Source organism: Lissotriton vulgaris, chromosome 4_1 (assembly GCF_964263255.1).
Source record: "Lissotriton vulgaris chromosome 4_1, aLisVul1.2, whole genome shotgun sequence".
Classification (NCBI taxonomy): domain Eukaryota; kingdom Metazoa; phylum Chordata; class Amphibia; order Caudata; family Salamandridae; genus Lissotriton; species Lissotriton vulgaris.
The window spans coordinates 1562591674-1562610669 of record NC_141691.1 but is presented as its reverse complement, the minus strand read 5'-3'; positions in this window follow the sequence as shown (position 1 = coordinate 1562610669).

Sequence of the window (18996 nt, the reverse complement as noted above, 5' to 3'; positions counted from 1 at the left end):
GGCAACAAAAAATATTACATTTATTTTCTAGGCGTAACACCATCGGCACAGCCCACCACCAGTGCCAGGGCCAGAGTGAAGGTGGTTACTCAAGGGGCGGATGCAGTGCCAGCAGGAACTGCTGTGGGGGATGCCACGGTAGTGGCGGGCAATGGTAAGATATTATATTCCTTACTTATTGAGATTGCAGAGTAGGCTGGCTACAGGGGTGTATATGTTGTACAGTACAAGTACACTTTACTGTTGAGAAGACTTACAAATTTAGAACTAAGTTTTTGTCAACCAGGTAGAAGACAGTCACCCTTGACTACGGATTAGCAATAGCATTAGAGGAGGGAGTTGACAAGTACCCAATGGCCTCCTCTAAATTTGACTTCAACTCAGCTGTGAAAGTTTTATCGAGAAGCCAAGTCAGATCAGAGATGAACTTGATGGATGGGATGAATGAAAAGGGAAAGAAGGGTGTAAGGAAGGATGAGCAAGTTAAATTAATGACTGCCAAAGAAAGATACGTGTTTTTGAATTTTGCCACAGGTGGCTGGGAATCTAATGCATGGCTGGTTGAAAGCTGAAGCAAGGATGGGTGGAAGGAGAAAGAAAAGAGGACTGCCTGTGGGGGTGAAACAGAAACTGTATGTGTGCGCCATATATCCTTTGGTTCAAATTCAAATGCAAGCACGGATGCATGGCTGGTGGTTTACAAAATAAAATAAAAAGGTTGTTTTTCTGTGAGTAAAAGTAAGGTTTGTCCAGTTGAGACATTAAGAAGAACGATTGACATTTACTTTGAATGGATGGATGCCTGGATGGTATCTTCCTCATAGATAGCATACGTGTTTGTAGACAGGGTAGACAGTCACTGGATGAAGAGTGTTACTTTGAAGAGCATGTAACACCGCACGTCCGTGCCAGAATAGCAAAGCCGAGGAAAGTAGAAGTTGTACTTTTTCAGAATACTACCTTGACTAACAGTAGTTTGCAAGCACAGCATATATTGTGTATCCGGGTAGGTCGCAACCCCATCGCTGCAGCTAGATCCACCTGTGCCTCCTGGTTCCTGCCGCATTGCCTTCTGTCGCTGCCCCCCGTTATTTTCCCGCCGCCACCCTCACCGCACTCAACACCGGTCGACCTGCCGCCTGCCACCGACCCACCCCGAGGTGCACCCACGGGACCCTTCACCTGCCAAGCCTGCAAATTCACCTGCCTCCTAACCTGCACCCCGCCCACGGAACACAGCAGTGACAACAACAACCACCACAAGTGCATCCTGCTCAACACCCTCTATGTCCACAAACACGCCGTCGAACTCTGGGAACTCCTTGATACCACAGCACCAGACGTCGCCTTCCTCACGGAAACCTGGTTAAACACCTCCTCTGCCCCGACATCACCATAGCCATCCCAGACGGCTACAAGATCACCCGGAAGGACCGCGTCAACCAAAACCGGAGGAAGAATCGCCCTCATCTACAGGAACACCATCAGCGTCACGATCAACGCAGAAGACACACTCACCACCGCCGAACACCTACACTTCCAGATCCACACTGACCCCCCTCCGAGGAACACTCATCTACAGACCCCCGGGCCCACGGACACAATTCAGTGAAACCATCGCCGACTTCATCAGCCCGCACGCCCTTGCCTCATCAGAGTACATCCTCCTAGGGGACCTGAACTTCCACCTGGAGAAAAACAACGACAACAACACCACCACCCTGCTCGACAACCTTGCCAACCTCGGACTCAAGCAACTGGCGGACACACCCACCCACCTCACCGGCCACACGCTCAACCCCATCTTCTCCGCCAGCAGCCACGTCTCCTTCAGCCACTCCACAGGACTACACTGGACCGACCACAGCTGCATCCACTTCACCTTCAAGAAGACCACCTCCCATCACCAGACGCTACAGATCCCCCACAGATGCTGGAGCAAAATCACTACAGACCAACTGACCACATCACTGAGCCAGAACCCACCTGTCGACACCCCCGATGCCAACGACGCAGCACACAATCCCGCACAGTGAATCACCAACTGCGCCGATGACCTCGCTCCTCTAAAGAAACCCCCAGGCAAGACTAGCAACAGAAAAACCGCATGGTTCACAGGCGCCCTCAAAATCGCAAAGAAATCATGCCGAACCCTCGAAAAAACCTGGTGCAACAAACAAACAGCAGAAAACATGACAGCCCTCAAGAGCGCCACCCGCGAATACCACCAGATGATCCGCACCACAAAAAGGACATAGTTCAAAGAGCGTCTGGACAACAATGCCCACAACAGCAAGGAACTCTTCAGCATCGTCAAAGAACTCTCCAACCCCAGTGCCATCAACAACGACGTAACACCGTCGCAAGACCTCTGCAACTCCCTCGCCACATTCTTCCATCGCAAGATCGCAGATATACACGAATGCTTCGGACCCAAAATCCACCTCCAGCCACCAAACCAACGACCCCCACCACCAGCCTCAGCGCATGGACCCCCATCAGCACTGAAGACACCACTGCGTCATGAACACCATCCACTCCGGCTCCCCCTCCGACCCATGCCCTCATCATATCTTCAACAAAACCGACACCATCATTGCGCCCTACCTCCGGAACATCATTAACAGCTCCTTCACATCAGCCACCTTCCCGGGAAGCTGAAAACACGCAGAAATCAACGCCCTGTTGAAGAAACCAACAGCCGTCCCCAAAGACCTCAAGAACTTCCGCCCCATCTCTCTTCTGCCCTTCCCGGCTAAAGTCATGGAGAAGACCGTCAATAAACAGCTGACTGCATTCCTCGAAGAAAACAACTCGCTCGGACCATCCCAGTCCGGATTTCGAGCCAACCACCGCACCAAGACCGCCCTCATCGCAGCCACCAATGACATCAGGACCTTGATGGACAACGGAGAGACAGCCGCTCTCATCCTCCTTGGCCTCTCGGCAGCCTTTGACACCGTCTGCCACCGTACCCTAATAGCCCGCCTCTACAACACTGGGATCGAAGGAAAGGCCCTGGACTGGATCATATCGTTCCTCTCCGACAGAACCCAGAGTGTCCGCTTCCCTCTCTTCCACTCCGAGGCCACCAAGATCATCTGCGGCGTACCCCAGGGCTCCTCACTCAGCCAAACTCTCTTCAATATCTACATGAGCCCCCTCACCACCATCACACGCAAACACAACATCAACATCATCTCCTACGCTGACGATACCCAACTGATACTCTCTCTCGCCAAAGACCCTCTCACCGCCAAAGCCAACTTACAGGACCGAATGAAAGATGTCGCAGAATGGATGATTTTGCAAACAAAACAGGTGATGGACAGAATGTGGATCAATGTCACACATTCACCCCAGTCCAAAGATCTGGGCCCAAATCCATCGTTTTTTTGCACTCCACACCACCCTGGGTTAGACAATGGCGATATGCAAATCAGCTCTGACCCTGTGCCCCATGGGAACAGTCCAGTCCGAACTACAAAAGCCATGTCCTTCCCAGAACGGAATCAAGCATCCGAGGACCAGACCGGTTTCGAGGTAACACCTCTCATCAGCCCGGCTAGCTTGACTCCAGTGGTGTGGAGTGCCTGGGACCCACGTCTGAGCATCCCCAGCACACTTAGGGCGGAATTTGCAAACAAAACAGGTGATGGACAGAATGTGGATCAATGTCACACATTCACCCCAGTCCAAAGATCTGGGCCCAAATCCATAGTTTTTTTGCACTCCACACCACCCTGGGTTAGACAATGGCGATATGCAAATCAGCTCTGACCCTGTGCCCCATGGGAACAGTCCAGTCCGAACTACAAAAGCCATGTCCTTCCCAGAACGGAATCAAGCATCCGAGGACCGGACCGGTTTCGAGGTAACACCTCTCATCAGCCCGGCTAGCTTGACTCCAGTGGTGTGGAGTGCCTGAGACCCACGTCTGAGCATCCCCAGCGCACTTGGGGCGGAATTTGCAAACAAAACAGGTGATGGACAGAATGTGGATCAATGTCACACATTCACCCCAGTCCAAAGATCTGGGCCCAAATCAATCGTTTTTTTGCACTCCACACCACCCTGGGTTAGACAATGGCGATGTGCAAATCAGCTCTGACCCTGTGCCCCATGGGAACAGTCCAGTCCGAACTACAAAAGCCATGTCCTTCCCAGAACGGAATCAAGCATCCGAGGACCGGACCGGTATCGAGGTAACACCTCTCATCAGCCCGGCTAGCTTGACTCCAGTGGTGTGGAGTGCCTGGGACCCACGTCTGAGCATCCCCAGCGCACTTAGGGCGGAATTTGCAAACAAAACAGGTGATGGACAGAATTTGGATCAATGTCACACATTCACCCCAGTCCAAAGATCTGGGCCCAAATCCATCGTTTTTTTGCACTCCTTACCACCCTGGGTTAGACAATGGCGATATGCAAATCAGCTCTGACCCTGTGCCCCATGGGAACAGTCCAGTCCGAACTACAAAAGCCACGTCCTTCCCAGAACGGAATCAAGCATCCGAGGACCGGACCGGTTTTGAGGTAACACCTCTCATCAGCCCGGCTAGCTTGACTCCAGTGGGGTGGAGTGCCTGGGACCCACGTCTGAGCATCCCCAGCGCTCTTAGGGCGGACTTTGCAAACAAAACAGGTGATGGACAGAATGTGGATCAATGTCACACATTCACCCCAGTCCAAAGATCTGGGCCCAAATCCATCGTTTTTTTGCACTCCACACCACCCTGGGTTAGACAATGGCGATATGCAAATCAGCTCTGACCCTGTGCCCCATGGGAACAGTCCAGTCCGAACTACAAAAGCCATGTCCTTCCCAGAACGGAATCAAGCATCCGAGGACCGGACCGGTTCGAGGTAACACCTCTCATCAGCCCGGCTAGCTTGACTCCAGTGGTGTGGAGTGCCTGGGACCCACGTCTGAGCATCCCCAGCGCACTTAGGGCGGAATTTGCAAACAAAACAGGTGATGGACAGAATGTGGATCAATGTCACACATTCAACCCAGTCCAAAGATCTGGGCCCAAATCCATCGTTTTTTTGCACTCCACACCACCCTGGGTTAGACAATGGCGATATGCAAATCAGCTCTGACCCTGTGCCCCATGGGAACAGTCCAGTCCGAACTACAAAAGCCATGTCCTTCCCAGAACGGAATCAAGCATCCGAGGACCAGACTGGTTTCGAGGTAACACCTCTCATCAGCCCGGCTAGCTTGACTCCAGTGGTGTGGAGTGCCTGGGACCCACGTCTGAGCATCCCCAGCGCTCTTAGGGCGGAATTTGCAAACAAAACAGGTGATGGACAGAATGTGGATCAATGTCGCACATTCAACCCAGTCCAAAGATATGGGCCCAAATCCATCGTTTTTTTGCACTCCACACCACCCTGGGTTAGACAATGGCGATATGCAAATCAGCTCTGACCCTGTGCCCCATGGGAACAGTCCAGTCCGAACTACAAAAGCCATGTCCTTCCCAGAACGGAATCAAGCATCCGAGGACCGGATCGGTTTCGAGGTAACACCTCTCATCAGCCCGGCTAGCTTGACTCCAGTGGTGTGGAGTGCCTGGGACCCACGTCTGAGCATCCCCAGCGCACTTAGGGCGGAATTTGCAAACAAAACAGGTGATGGACAGAATGTGGATCAATGTCACACATTCAACCCAGTCCAAAGATCTGGCCCCAAATCCATCGTTTTTTTGCACTCCACACCACCCTGGGTTAGACAATGGCGATATGCAAATCAGCTCAGACCCTGTGCCCCATGGGAACAGTCCAGTCCGAACTACAAAAGCCATGTCCTTCCCAGAACGGAATCAAGCATCCTAGGACCGGACCGGTTTCGAGGTAACACCTCTCATCAGCCCGGCTAGCTTGACTCCAGTGGTGTGGAGTGCCTGGGACTCACGTCTGAGCATCCCCAGCGCACTTAGGGCGGAAATTGCAAACAAAACAGGTGATGGACAGAATGTGGATCAATGTCACACATTCAACCCAGTCCAAAGATCTGGGCCCAAAACCATCGTTTTTTTGCACTCCACACCACCCTGGGTTAGACAATGGCGATATGCAAATCAGCTCTTACCCTGTGTCCCATGGAAACAGTCGAGTCCGAACTACAAAAGCCATGTCCTTCCCAGAATGGAATCAAGCATCCGAGGACCGGACCGGTTTCGAGGTAACACCTCTCATCAGCCCGGCTAGCTTGACTCCAGTGGTGTGGAGTGCCTGGGACCCACGTCTGAGCATCCCCAGCGCACTTAGGGCGGAATTTGCAAACAAAACAGGTGATGGACAAAATGTGGATCAATGTCACACATTCACCCCAGTCCAAAGATCTGGGCCCAAATCCATCGTTTTTTTGCACTCCACACCACCCTGGGTTAGACAATGGCGATATGCAAATCAGCTCTGACCCTCTGCCCCATGGGAACAGTCCAGTCCGAACTACAAAAGCCATGTCCTTCCCAGAACGGAATCAAGCATCCGAGGACCGGACCGGTTTCGAGGTAACACCTCTCATCAGCCCGGCTAGCTTGACTCCAGTGGTGTGGAGTGCTTGGGACCCACGTCTGAGCATCCCCAGCGCACTTAGGGCGGAATTTGCAAACAAAACAGGTGATGGACAGAATGTGGATCAATGTCACACATTCAACCCAGTCCAAAGATCTGGGCCCAAATCCATCAATTTTTTGCACTCCACACCACCCTGGGTTAGACAATGGCGATATGCAAATCAGCTCTGACCCTGTGCCCCATGGGAACAGTCCAGTCCTAACTACAAAAGCCATGTCCTTCCCAGAACGGAATCAAGCATCCGAGGACCGGACCGGTTTCGAGGTAACACCTCTCATCAGCCCGGCTAGCTTGACTCCAGTGGTGTGGAGTGCCTGGGACCCATGTCTGAGCATCCCCAGCGCACTTAGGGCGGAATTTGCAAACAAAACAGGTGATGGACAGAATGTGGATCAATGTCGCACATTCAACCCAGTCCAAAGATATGGGCCCAAATCCATCGTTTTTTTGCACTCCACACCACCCTGGGTTAGACAATGGCGATATGCAAATCAGCTCTGACCCTGTGCCCCATGGGAACAGTCCAGTCCGAACTACAAAAGCCATGTCCTTCCCAGAACGGAATCAAGCATCCGAGGACCGGATCGGTTTCGAGGTAACACCTCTCATCAGCCCGGCTAGCTTGACTCCAGTGGTGTGGAGTGCCTGGGACCCACGTCTGAGCATCCCCAGCGCACTTAGGGCGGAATTTGCAAACAAAACAGGTGATGGACAGAATGTGGATCAATGTCACACATTCAACCCAGTCCAAAGATCTGGGCCCAAATCCATCGTTTTTTTGCACTCCACACCACCCTGGGTTAGACAATGGCGATATGCAAATCAGCTCTGACCCTGTGCCCCATGGGAACAGTCCAGTCCGAACTACAAAAGCCATCTCCTTCCCAGAACGGAATCAAGCATCCGAGGACCGGACGGGTTTCGAGGTAACACCTCTCATCAGCCCGGCTAGCTTGACTCCAGTGGTGTGGAGTGCCTGGGACCCACGTCTGAGCATCCCCAGCGCACTTAGGGCGGAATTTGCAAACAAAACAGGTGATGGACAGAATGTGGATCAATGTCACACATTCAACCCAGTCCAAAGATCTGGGCCCAAATCCATCGTTTTTTTGCACTCCACACCACCCTGGGTTAGACAATGGCGATATGCAAATCAGCTCTTACCCTGTGTCCCATGGAAACAGTCGAGTCCGAACTACAAAAGCCATGTCCTTCCCAGAATGGAATCAAGCATCCGAGGACCGGACCGGTTTCGAGGTAACACCTCTCATCAGCCCGGCTAGCTTGACTCCAGTGGTGTGGAGTGCCTGGGACCCACGTCTGAGCATCCCCAGCGCACTTAGGGCGGAATTTGGAAACAAAACAGGTGATGGACAGAATGTGGATCAATGTCACACATTCACCCCAGTCCAAAGATCTGGGCCCAAATCCATCGTTTTTTTGCACTCCACACCACCCTGGGTTAGACAATGGCGATATGCAAATCAGCTCCGACCCTGTGCCCCATGGGAACAGTCCAGTCCGAACTACAAAAGCCATGTCCTTCTCAGAACGGAATCAAGCATCCGAGGACCGGACCGGTTTCGAGGTAACACCTCTCATCAGCCCGGCTAGCTTGACTCCAGTGGTGTGGAGTGCCTGGGACCCACGTCTGAGCATCACCAGTGCACTTAGGGCGGAATTTGCAAACAAAACAGGTGATGGACAGAATGTTGATCAATGTCACACATGCAACCCAGTCCAAAGATCTGGGCCCAAATCCATTGTTTTTTTGCACTCCACACCACCCTGGGTTAGACAATGGCGATATGCAAATCAGCTCTGACCCTGTGCCTCATGGGAACAGTCCAGTCCGAACTACAAAAGCCATGTCCTTCCCAGAACGGAATCAAGCATCCGAGGACCGGACCGGTTTCGAGGTAACACCTCTCATCAGCCCGGCCAGCTTGACTCCAGTGGTGTGGAGTGCCTGGGACCCACGTCTGAGCATCCCCAGCGCACTTAGGGCGGAATTTGCAAACAAAACAGGTGATGGACAGAATGTGGATCAATGTCACACATTCAACCCAGTCCAAAGATCTGGGCCCAAATCCATAGTTTTTTTGCACTCCACACCACCCTGGGTCAGACAATGGCGATATGCAAATCAGCTCTGACCATGTGCCCCATGGGAACAGTCCAGTCCGAACTACAAAAGCCATGTCCTTCCCAGAACGGAATCAAGCATCCGAGGACCGGACCGGTTTCGAGGTAACACCTCTCATCAGCCCGGCCAGCTTGACTCCAGTGGTGTGGAGTGCCTGGGACCCACGTCTGAGCATCCCCAGCGCACTTAGGGCGGAATTTGCAAACAAACAGGTGATGGACAGAATGTGGATCAATGTCACACATTCAACCCAGTCCAAAGATCTGGGCCCAAATCCATTGTTTTTTTGCACTCCACACCACCCTGGGTTAGACAATGGCGATATGCAAATCAGCTCTGACCCTGTGCCCCATGGGAACAGTCCAGTCCGAACTACAAAAGCCATGTCCTTCCCAGAACGGAATCAAGCATCAGAGGACCGGACCGGTTTCGAGGTAACACTTCTCATCAGCCCGGCTAGCTTGACTCCAGTGGTGTGGAGTGCCTGGGACCCACGTCTGAGCATCCCCAGCGCACTTAGGGCGGAATTTGCAAACAAAACAGGTGATGGACAGAATGTGGATCAATGTCACACATTCAACCCAGTCCAAAGATCTGGGCCCAAATCCATCGTTTTTTTGGACTCCACACCACCCTGGTTTAGACAATGGCGATATGCAAATCAGCTCTGACCCTGTGCCACATGGGAACAGTCCAGTCCGAACTACAAAAACCATGTCCTTCCCAGAACGGAATCAAGCATCCGAGGACCGGACCGGTTTCAAGGTAACACCTCTCATCAGCCCGGCTAGCTTGACTCCAGTGGTGTGGAGTGCTTGGGACCCACGTCTGAGCATCCCCAGCGCACTTAGGGCGGAATTTGCAAACAAAATAGGTGATGGACAGAATGTGGATCAATGTCACACATTCAACCCAGTCCAAAGATCTGGGCCCAAATCCATCGTTTTTTTGCACTCCACACCACCCTGGGTTAGACAATGTCGACATGCAAATCAGCTCTGACCCTGTGCCCCATGGGAACAGTCGAGTACAAACTACAAAAGCCATGTCCTTCCCAGAACGGAATCAAGCATCCGAGGACCGGACCGGTTTCGAGGTAACACCTCTCATCAGCCCGGCTAGCTTGACTCCAGTGGTGTGGAGTGCCTGGGACCCACGTCTAAGCATCCCCAGCGCACTTAGGGCGGAAATTGCAAACAAAACAGGTGATGGACAGAATGTGGATCAATGTCACACATTCACCCCTGTCCAAAGATCTGGGCCCAAATCCATTGTTTTTTTGCACTCCACTCCACCCTGGGTTAGACAATGGCGATATGCAAATCAGCTCTGACCCTGTGCCCCATGGGAACAGTCCAGTCCGAACTACAAAAGCCATGTCCTTCCCAGAACGGAATCAAGCATCCGAGGACCGGACCGGTTCGAGGTAACACCTCTCATCAGCCCGGCTAGCTTGACTCCAGTGGTGTGGAGTGCCTGGGACCCACGTCTGAGCATCCCCAGTGCACTTAGGGCGGTATTTGCAAACAAAACAGGTGATGGACAGAATGTGGATCAATGTCACACATTCAACCCAGTCCAAAGATCTGGGCCCAAATCCATCGTTTTTTTGCACTCCACACCACCCTGGGTTAGACAATGGCGATATGCAAATCATCTCTGACCCTGTGCCCCATGGGAACAGTCCAGTCCGAACTACAAAAGCCATGTCCTTCCCAGGACGGAATCAAGCATCCGAGGACCGGACCGGTTTCGAGGTAACACCTCTCATCAGCCCGGCTAGCTTGACTCCAGTGGTGTGGAGTGCCTGGGACCCACGTCTGAGCATCCCCAGCGCACTTAGGGCGGAATTTGCAAACAAAACAGGTGATGGACAGAATGTGGATCAATGTCACACATTCAACCCAGTCCAAAGATCTGGGCCCAAATCCATCGTTTTTTTGCACTCCACACCACCCTGGGTTAGACAATGGCGATATGCAAATCAGCTCTGACCCTGTGCCCCATGGGAACAGTCCAGTCCGAACTACAAAAGCCATGTCCTTCCCAGAACGGAATCAAGCATCCGAGGACCGGACCGGTTTCGAGGTAACACCTCTCATCAGCCCGGCTAGCTTGACTCCAGTGGTGTGGAGTGCCTGGGACCCACGTCTGAGCATCCCCAGCGCACTTAGGGCGGAATTTGCAAACAAAACAGGTGATGGACAGAATGTGGATCAATGTCACACATTCAACCCAGTCCAAAGATCTGGGCCCAAATCCATCGTTTTTTTGCACTCCACACCACCCTGGGTTAGACAATGGCGATATGCAAATCAGCTCTGACCCTGTGCCCCATGGGAACAGTCCAGTCCGAACTACAAAAGCCATGTCCTTCCCAGAATGGAATCAAGCATCCGAGGACCGGACCGGTTTCGAGGTAACACCTCTCATCAGCCCGGCTAGCTTGACTCCAGTGGTGTGGAGTGCCTGGGACCCACGTCTGAGCATCCCTAGCGCTCTTAGGGCGGAATTTGCAAACAAAACAGGTGATGGACAGAATGTGGATCAATGTCGCACATTCAACCCAGTCCAAAGATATGGGCCCAAATCCATCGTTTTTTTGCACTCCACACCACCCTGGGTTAGACAATGGCGATATGCAAATCAGCTCTGACCCTGTGCCCCATGGGAACAGTCCAGTCCGAACTACAAAAGCCATGTCCTTCCCAGAACGGAATCAAGCATCCGAGGACCGGATCGGTTTCGAGGTAACACCTCTCATCAGCCCGGCTAGCTTGACTCCAGTGGTGTGGAGTGCCTGGGACCCACGTCTGAGCATCCCCAGCGCACTTAGGGCGGAATTTGCAAACAAAACAGGTGATGGACAGAATGTGGATCAATGTCACACATTCAACCCAGTCCAAAGATCTGGGCCCAAATCCATCGTTTTTTTGCACTCCACACCACCCTGGGTTAGACAATGGCGATATGCAAATCAGCTCTGACCCTGTGCCCCATGGGAACAGTCCAGTCCGAACTACAAAAGCCATGTCCTTCCCAGAACGGAATCAAGCATCCGAGGACCAGACCGGTTTCGAGGTAACACCTCTCATCAGCCCGGCTAGCTTGACTCCAGTGGTGTGGAGTGCCTGGGACCCACGTCTGAGCATCCCCAGCGCACTTAGGGCGGAAATTGCAAACAAAACAGGTGATGGACAGAATGTGGATCAATGTCACACATTCAACCCAGTCCAAAGATCTGGGCCCAAATCCATCGTTTTTTTGCACTCCACACCACCCTGGGTTAGACAATGGCGATATGCAAATCAGCTCTTACCCTGTGTCCCATGGAAACAGTCGAGTCCGAACTACAAAAGCCATGTCCTTCCCAGAATGGAATCAAGCATCCGAGGACCGGACCGGTTTCGAGGTAACACCTCTCATCAGCCCGGCTAGCTTGACTCCAGTGGTGTGGAGTGCCTGGGACCCACGTCTGAGCATCCCCAGCGCACTTAGGGTGGAATTTGCAAACAAAACAGGTGATGGACAGAATGTGGATCAATGTCACACATTCACCCCAGTCCAAAGATCTGGGCCCAAATCCATCATTTTTTTGCACTCCACACCACCCTGGGTTAGACAATGGCGATATGCAAATCAGCTCTGACCCTCTGCCCCATGGGAACAGTCCAGTTCGAACTACAAAAGCCATGTCCTTCCCAGAACGGAATCAAGCATCCGAGGACCGGACCGGTTTCGAGGTAACACCTCTCATCAGCCCGGCTAGCTTGACTCCAGTGGTGTGGAGTGCTTGGGACCCACGTCTGAGCATCCCCAGCGCACTTAGGGCGGAATTTGCAAACAAAACAGGTGATGGACAGAATGTGGATCAATGTCACACATTCAACCCAGTCCAAAGATCTGGGCCCAAATCCATCAATTTTTTGCACTCCACACCACCCTGGGTTAGACAATGGCGATATGCAAATCAGCTCTGACCCTGTGCCCCATGGGAACAGTCCAGTTCTAACTACAAAAGCCATGTCCTTCCCAGAACGGAATCAAGCATCCGAGGACCGGACCGGTTTCGAGGTAACACCTCTCATCAGCCCGGCTAGCTTGACTCCAGTGGTGTGGAGTGCCTGGGACCCACGTCTGAGCATCCCCAGCGCACTTAGGGCGGAATTTGCAAACAAAACAGGTGATGGACAGAATGTGGATCAATGTCGCACATTCAACCCAGTCCAAAGATATGGGCTCAAATCCATCGTTTTTTTGCACTCCACACCACCCTGGGTTAGACAATGGCGATATGCAAATCAGCTCTGACCCTGTGCCCCATGGGAACAGTCCAGTCCGAACTACAAAAGCCATGTTCTTCCCAGAACGGAATCAAGCATCCGAGGACCGGATCGGTTTCGAGGTAACACCTCTCATCAGCCCGGCTAGCTTGACTCCAGTGGTGTGGAGTGCCTGGGACCCACATCTGAGCATCCCCAGCGCACTTAGGGCGGAATTTGCAAACAAAACAGGTGATGGACGGAATGTGGATCAATGTCACACATTCAACCCAGTCCAAAGATCTGGGCCCAAATCCATCGTTTTTTTGCACTCCACACCACCCTGGGTTAGACAATGGCGATATGCAAATCAGCTCTGACCCTGTGCCCCATGGGAACAGTCCAGTCCGAACTACAAAAGCCATCTCCTTCCCAGAACGGAATCAAGCATCCGAGGACCGGACCGGTTTGGAGGTAACACCTCTCATCAGCCCGGCTAGCTTGACTCCAGTGGTGTGGAGTGCCTGGGACCCACGTCTGAGCATCCCCAGGGCACTTAGGGCGGAATTTGCAAACAAAACAGGTGATGGACAGAATGTGGATCAATGTCACACATTCAACCCAGTCCAAAGATCTGGGCCCAAATCCATCGTTTTTTTGCACTCCACACCACCCTGGGTTAGACAATGGCGATATGCAAATCAGCTCTGACCCTGTGCCCCATGGGAACAGTCCAGTCCGAACTACAAAAGCCATGTCCTTCCCAGAATGGAATCAAGCATCCGAGGACCGGACCGGTTTCGAGGTAACACCTCTCATCAGCCCGGCTAGCTTGACTCCAGTGGTGTGGAGTGCCTGGGACCCACGTCTGAGCATCCCCAGCGCACTTAGGGCGGAATTTGCAAACAAAACAGGTGATGGACAGAATGTGGATCAATGTCACACATTCACCCCAGTCCAAAGATCTGGGCCCAAATCCATCGTTTTTTTGCACTCCACACCACCCTGGGTTAGATAATGGCGATATGCAAATCAGCTCTGACCCTCTGCCCCATGGGAACAGTCCAGTCCGAACTACAAAAGCCATGTCCTTCCCAGAACGGAATCAAGCATCCGAGGACCGGACCGGTTTCGAGGTAACACCTCTCATCAGCCCGGCTAGCTTGACTCCAGTGGTGTGGAGTGCCTGGGACCCACGTCTGAGCATCCCCAGCGCACTTAGGGCGGAATTTGCAAACAAAACAGGTGATGGACAGAATGTGGATCAATGTCACATATTCAACCCAGTCCAAAGATCTGGGCCCAAATCCATCAATTTTTTGCACTCCACACCACCCTGGGTTAGACAATGGCGATATGCAAATCAGCTCTGACCCTGTGCCCCATGGGAACAGTCCAGTCCGAACTACAAAAGCCATGTCCTTCTCAGAACGGAATCAAGCATCCGAGGACCGGACCGGTTTCGAGGTAACACCTCTCATCAGCCCGGCTAGCTTGACTCCAGTGGTGTGGAGTGCCTGGGACCCACGTCTGAGCATCCCCAGTGCACTTAGGGCGGAATTTGCAAACAAAACAGGTGATGGACAGAATGTTGATCAATGTCACACATGCAACCCAGTCCAAAGATCTGGGCCCAAATCCATTGTTTTTTTGCACTCCACACCACCCTGGGTTAGACAATGGTGATATGCAAATCAGCTCTGACCCTGTGCCTCATGGGAACAGTCCAGTCCGAACTACAAAAGCCATGTCCTTCCCAGAACGGAATCAAGCATCCGAGGACCGGACCGGTTTCGAGGTAACACCTCTCATCAGCCCGGCCAGCTTGACTCCAGTGGTGTGGAGTGCCTGGGACCCACGTCTGAGCATCCCCAGCGCACTTAGGGCGGAATTTGCAAACAAAACAGGTGATGGACAGAATGTGGATCAATGTCACACATTCAACCCAGTCTAAAGATCTGGGCCCAAATCCATTGTTTTTTTGCACTCCACACCACCCTGGGTTAGACAATGGCTATATGCAAATCAGCTCTGACCCTGTGCCCCATGGGAACAGTCCAGTCCGAACTACAAAAGCCATGTCCTTCCCAGAACGGAATCAAGCATCCGAGGACCGGACCGGTTTCGAGGTAACACCTCTCATCAGCCCGGCAAGCTTGACTCCAGTGGTGTGGAGTGCCTGGGACCCACGTCTGAGCATCCCCAGCGCACTTAGGGCCGAATTTGCAAACAAAACAGGTGATGGACAGAATGTGGATCAATGTCACACATTCAACCCAGTCCAAAGATCTGGGCCCAAATCCATCGTTTTTTTGCACTCCACACCACCCTAGTTTAGACAATGGCGATATGCAAATCAGCTCTGACCCTGTGCCCCATGGGAACAGTCCAGTCCGAACTACAAAAGCCATGTCCTTCCCAGAACGGAATCAAGCATCCGAGGACCGGACCGGTTTCGAGGTAACACCTCTCATCAGCCCGGCCAGCTTGACTCCAGTGGTGTGGAGTGCCTGGGACCCACGTCTGAGCATCCCCAGCGCACTTAGGGCGGAATTTGCAAACAAACAGGTGATGGACAGAATGTGGATCAATGTCACACATTCAACCCAGTCCAAAGATCTGGGCCCAAATCCATTGTTTTTTTGCACTCCACACCACCCTGGGTTAGACAATGGCGATATGCAAATCAGCTCTGACCCTGTGCCCCATGGGAACAGTCCAGTCCGAACTACAAAAGCCATGTCCTTCCCAGAACGGAATCAAGCATCAGAGGACCGGACCGGTTTCGAGGTAACACCTCTCATCAGCCCGGCTAGCTTGACTGCAGTGGTGTGGAGTGCCTGGCACCCACGTCTGAGCATCCCCAGCGCACTTAGGGCGGAATTTGCAAACAAAACAGGTGATGGACAGAATGTGGATCAATGTCACACATTCAACCCAGTCCAAAGATCTGGGCCCAAATCCATCGTTTTTTTGCATTCCACACCACCCTAGTTTAGACAATGGCGATATGCAAATCAGCTCTGACCCTGTGCCCCATGGGAACAGTCCAGTCCGAACTACAAAAGCCATGTCCTTCCCAGAACGGAATCAAGCATCCGAGGACCGGACCGGTTTCGAGGTAACACCTCTCATCAGCCCGGCTAGCTTGACTCCAGTGGTGTGGAGTGCCTGGGACCCACGTCTGAGCATCCCCAGCGCACTTAGGGTGGAATTTGCAAACATAACAGGTGATGGACAGAATGTGGATCAATGTCACACATTCAACCCAGTCCAAAGATCTGGGCCCAAATCCATCGTTTTTTTGGACTCCACACCACCCTTGTTTAGACAATGGCGATATGCAAATCAGCTCTGACCCTGTGCCACATGGGAACAGTCCAGTCCGAACTACAAAAGCCATGTCCTTCCCAGAACGGAATCAAGCATCCGAGGAACGGACCGGTTTCAAGGTAACACCTCTCATCAGCCCGGCTAGCTTGACTCCAGTGGTGTGGAGTGCCTGGGACCCACGTCTGAGCATCCCCAGCGCACTTAGGGCGGAATTTGCAAACAAAATAGGTGATGGACAGAATGTGGATCAATGTCACACATTCAACCCAGTCCAAAGATCTGGGCCCAAATCCATCGTTTTTTTGCACTCCACACCACCCTGGGTTAGACAATGTCGACATGCAAATCAGCTCTGACCCTGTGCCCCATGGGAACAGTCGAGTCCGAACTACAAAAGCCATGTCCTTCCCAGAACGGAATCAAGCATCCGAGGACCGGACCGGTTTCGAGGTAACACCTCTCATCAGCCCGGCTAGCTTGACTCCAGTGGTGTGGAGTGCCTGGGACCCACGTCTGAGCATCCCCAGCGCACTTAGGGCGGAATTTGCAAACAAAACAGGTGATGGACAGAATGTGGATCAATGTCACAGATTCAACCCAGTCCAAAGACCTGGGCCCAAATCCATCGTTTTTTTGGACTCCACACCACCCTGGTTTAGACAATGGCGATATGCAAATCAGCTCTGACCCTGTGCCCCATGGGAACAGTCCAGTCCGAACTACAAAAGCCATGTCCTTCCCAGAACGGAATCAAACATCCGAGGACCGGACCGGTTTCGAGGTAACACCTCTCATCAGCCCGGCTAGCTTGACTCCAGTGGTGTGGAGTGCCTGGGACCCACGTCTGAGCATCCCCAGCGCACTTAGGGCGGAATTTGCAAACAAAACAGGTGATGGACAGAATGTGGATCAATGTCACACATTCAACCCAGTCCAAAGATCTGGGCCCAAATGCATCGTTTTTTTGCACTCCACACCACCCTGGGTGTGACATTGATCCACATTCTGTCCATCACCTGTTTTGTTTGCAAATTCCGTCCTAAGTGCGCTGGGGATGCTCAGACGTGGGTCCCAGGCACTCCACACCACTGGAGTCAAGCTAGCCGGGCTGATGAGAGTTGTTACTTTGAAACCCGTCCGGTCCTCGGATGCTTGATTCCGTTCTGGGAAGGACATGGCTTTTGTAGTTCGGACTGGACTGTTCCCATGGGGCACAGGGTCAGAGCTGATTTGCATATCGCCATTGTCTAACCCAGGGTGGTGTGGAGTGCAAAAAAACGATGGATTTGGGCCCAGCTCTTTGGACTGGGTTGAATGTCTGACATTGATCCACATTCTGTCCATCACCTGTTTTGTTTGCAGAATGGATGAAGCACAGCCGTCTGAAGCTCAACTCGGACAAGATGGAGGTCCTCATCCTCCGACAATCCCCATCTGCCTGAGACGACTCCTGGTGGCCCACAATGCTGGGCACCGCACTGACATCCACAGGCCATGCACGAAACCGGGGATTCGTCCTGGACTCCTCTCTCACGATGACCAAGCAAGTCAACGCAGTCTCATCCTCATGTTTCAACACCCTGCACATGCCTTGAAAGATCTTCCGGTGGATCCCCACCGAAACCAGAAAGACGGTCACCTAGGCCCTCATCACCAGCCGACTGGACTACGGAAATGCTCTATAGCAGGAACCACAGCCAAACTTCAGGAACGCCATCAACACATACAGAGCGACTCCGCATGACTCATCCTCGACATCCCTCACCACAGTAACACATCTGCCCACCTGAGAAACCTGCACTGGCTCCCCATCAAGCAAGAGCAAGAGGATCACCTTCAGGCTGCTCACCCACGCACACAAAGCACTCCACAACATGGGCCCCGAATACCTCAACAGCCGCCTCTCGTTCTGCTTTCCCACCCGCGAGCTTGCTCCACCAGCCTCGCTCTCGCCAGCGTCCCACAGAATCGCAGAGCCACCACCGGAGGAAGATTGTTCTCCTACCTGGCAGCCAAGACATAGAACTCCCTCCCCGCACACCTATGAATGACCCAAGACCATCTCACCTCCAGGAAAAACCTCAAGACCTGGTTATTCGAACTATAGTAGGCACCCCTGCTTCAGCTCCTTAAGACCTTCACGGGTGAGTAGCGTGCTTTACAAATGTATTGATTGATTGATTGATTGATCGATTGATATTGTATAGTTCACATTATCAAGTCAAGTAAGTCACAACTCACAAGTGCCTTCCTCCGGCGATTACGGGGACCACTCACTACTACCTCTGTTAATCATTTTTTTACAACTCTGTCATTCAGGTGTGGCCTATCAGTGTTCACTCAATCAAAAAAAAAGCACCTAATGTCATCCATTATATAAGCAAATATCCTGTGAAGGGATAGATGATCATATTATTTATCTTCTTCATTTTCCTTTTGTAGTAGTCAGGGGCAGGGCAGGGTGAAAGTTAAGTTAATTAAGCAGTAGCCCTTGTAACTGAGTATGGCCAGTGCCACCCGTAATAGAAAAATAAGAGCTTCACCACCTGCATGTACTGGACTGATAACAGTAGCGCAAGTCTGCGTCATCATGGCTTGCATCTGTTTTTCTTGGGTGCAAGTTGACTGCGCTGGCATTATGCCGGCTTTCACAAGTTTACGTACTAA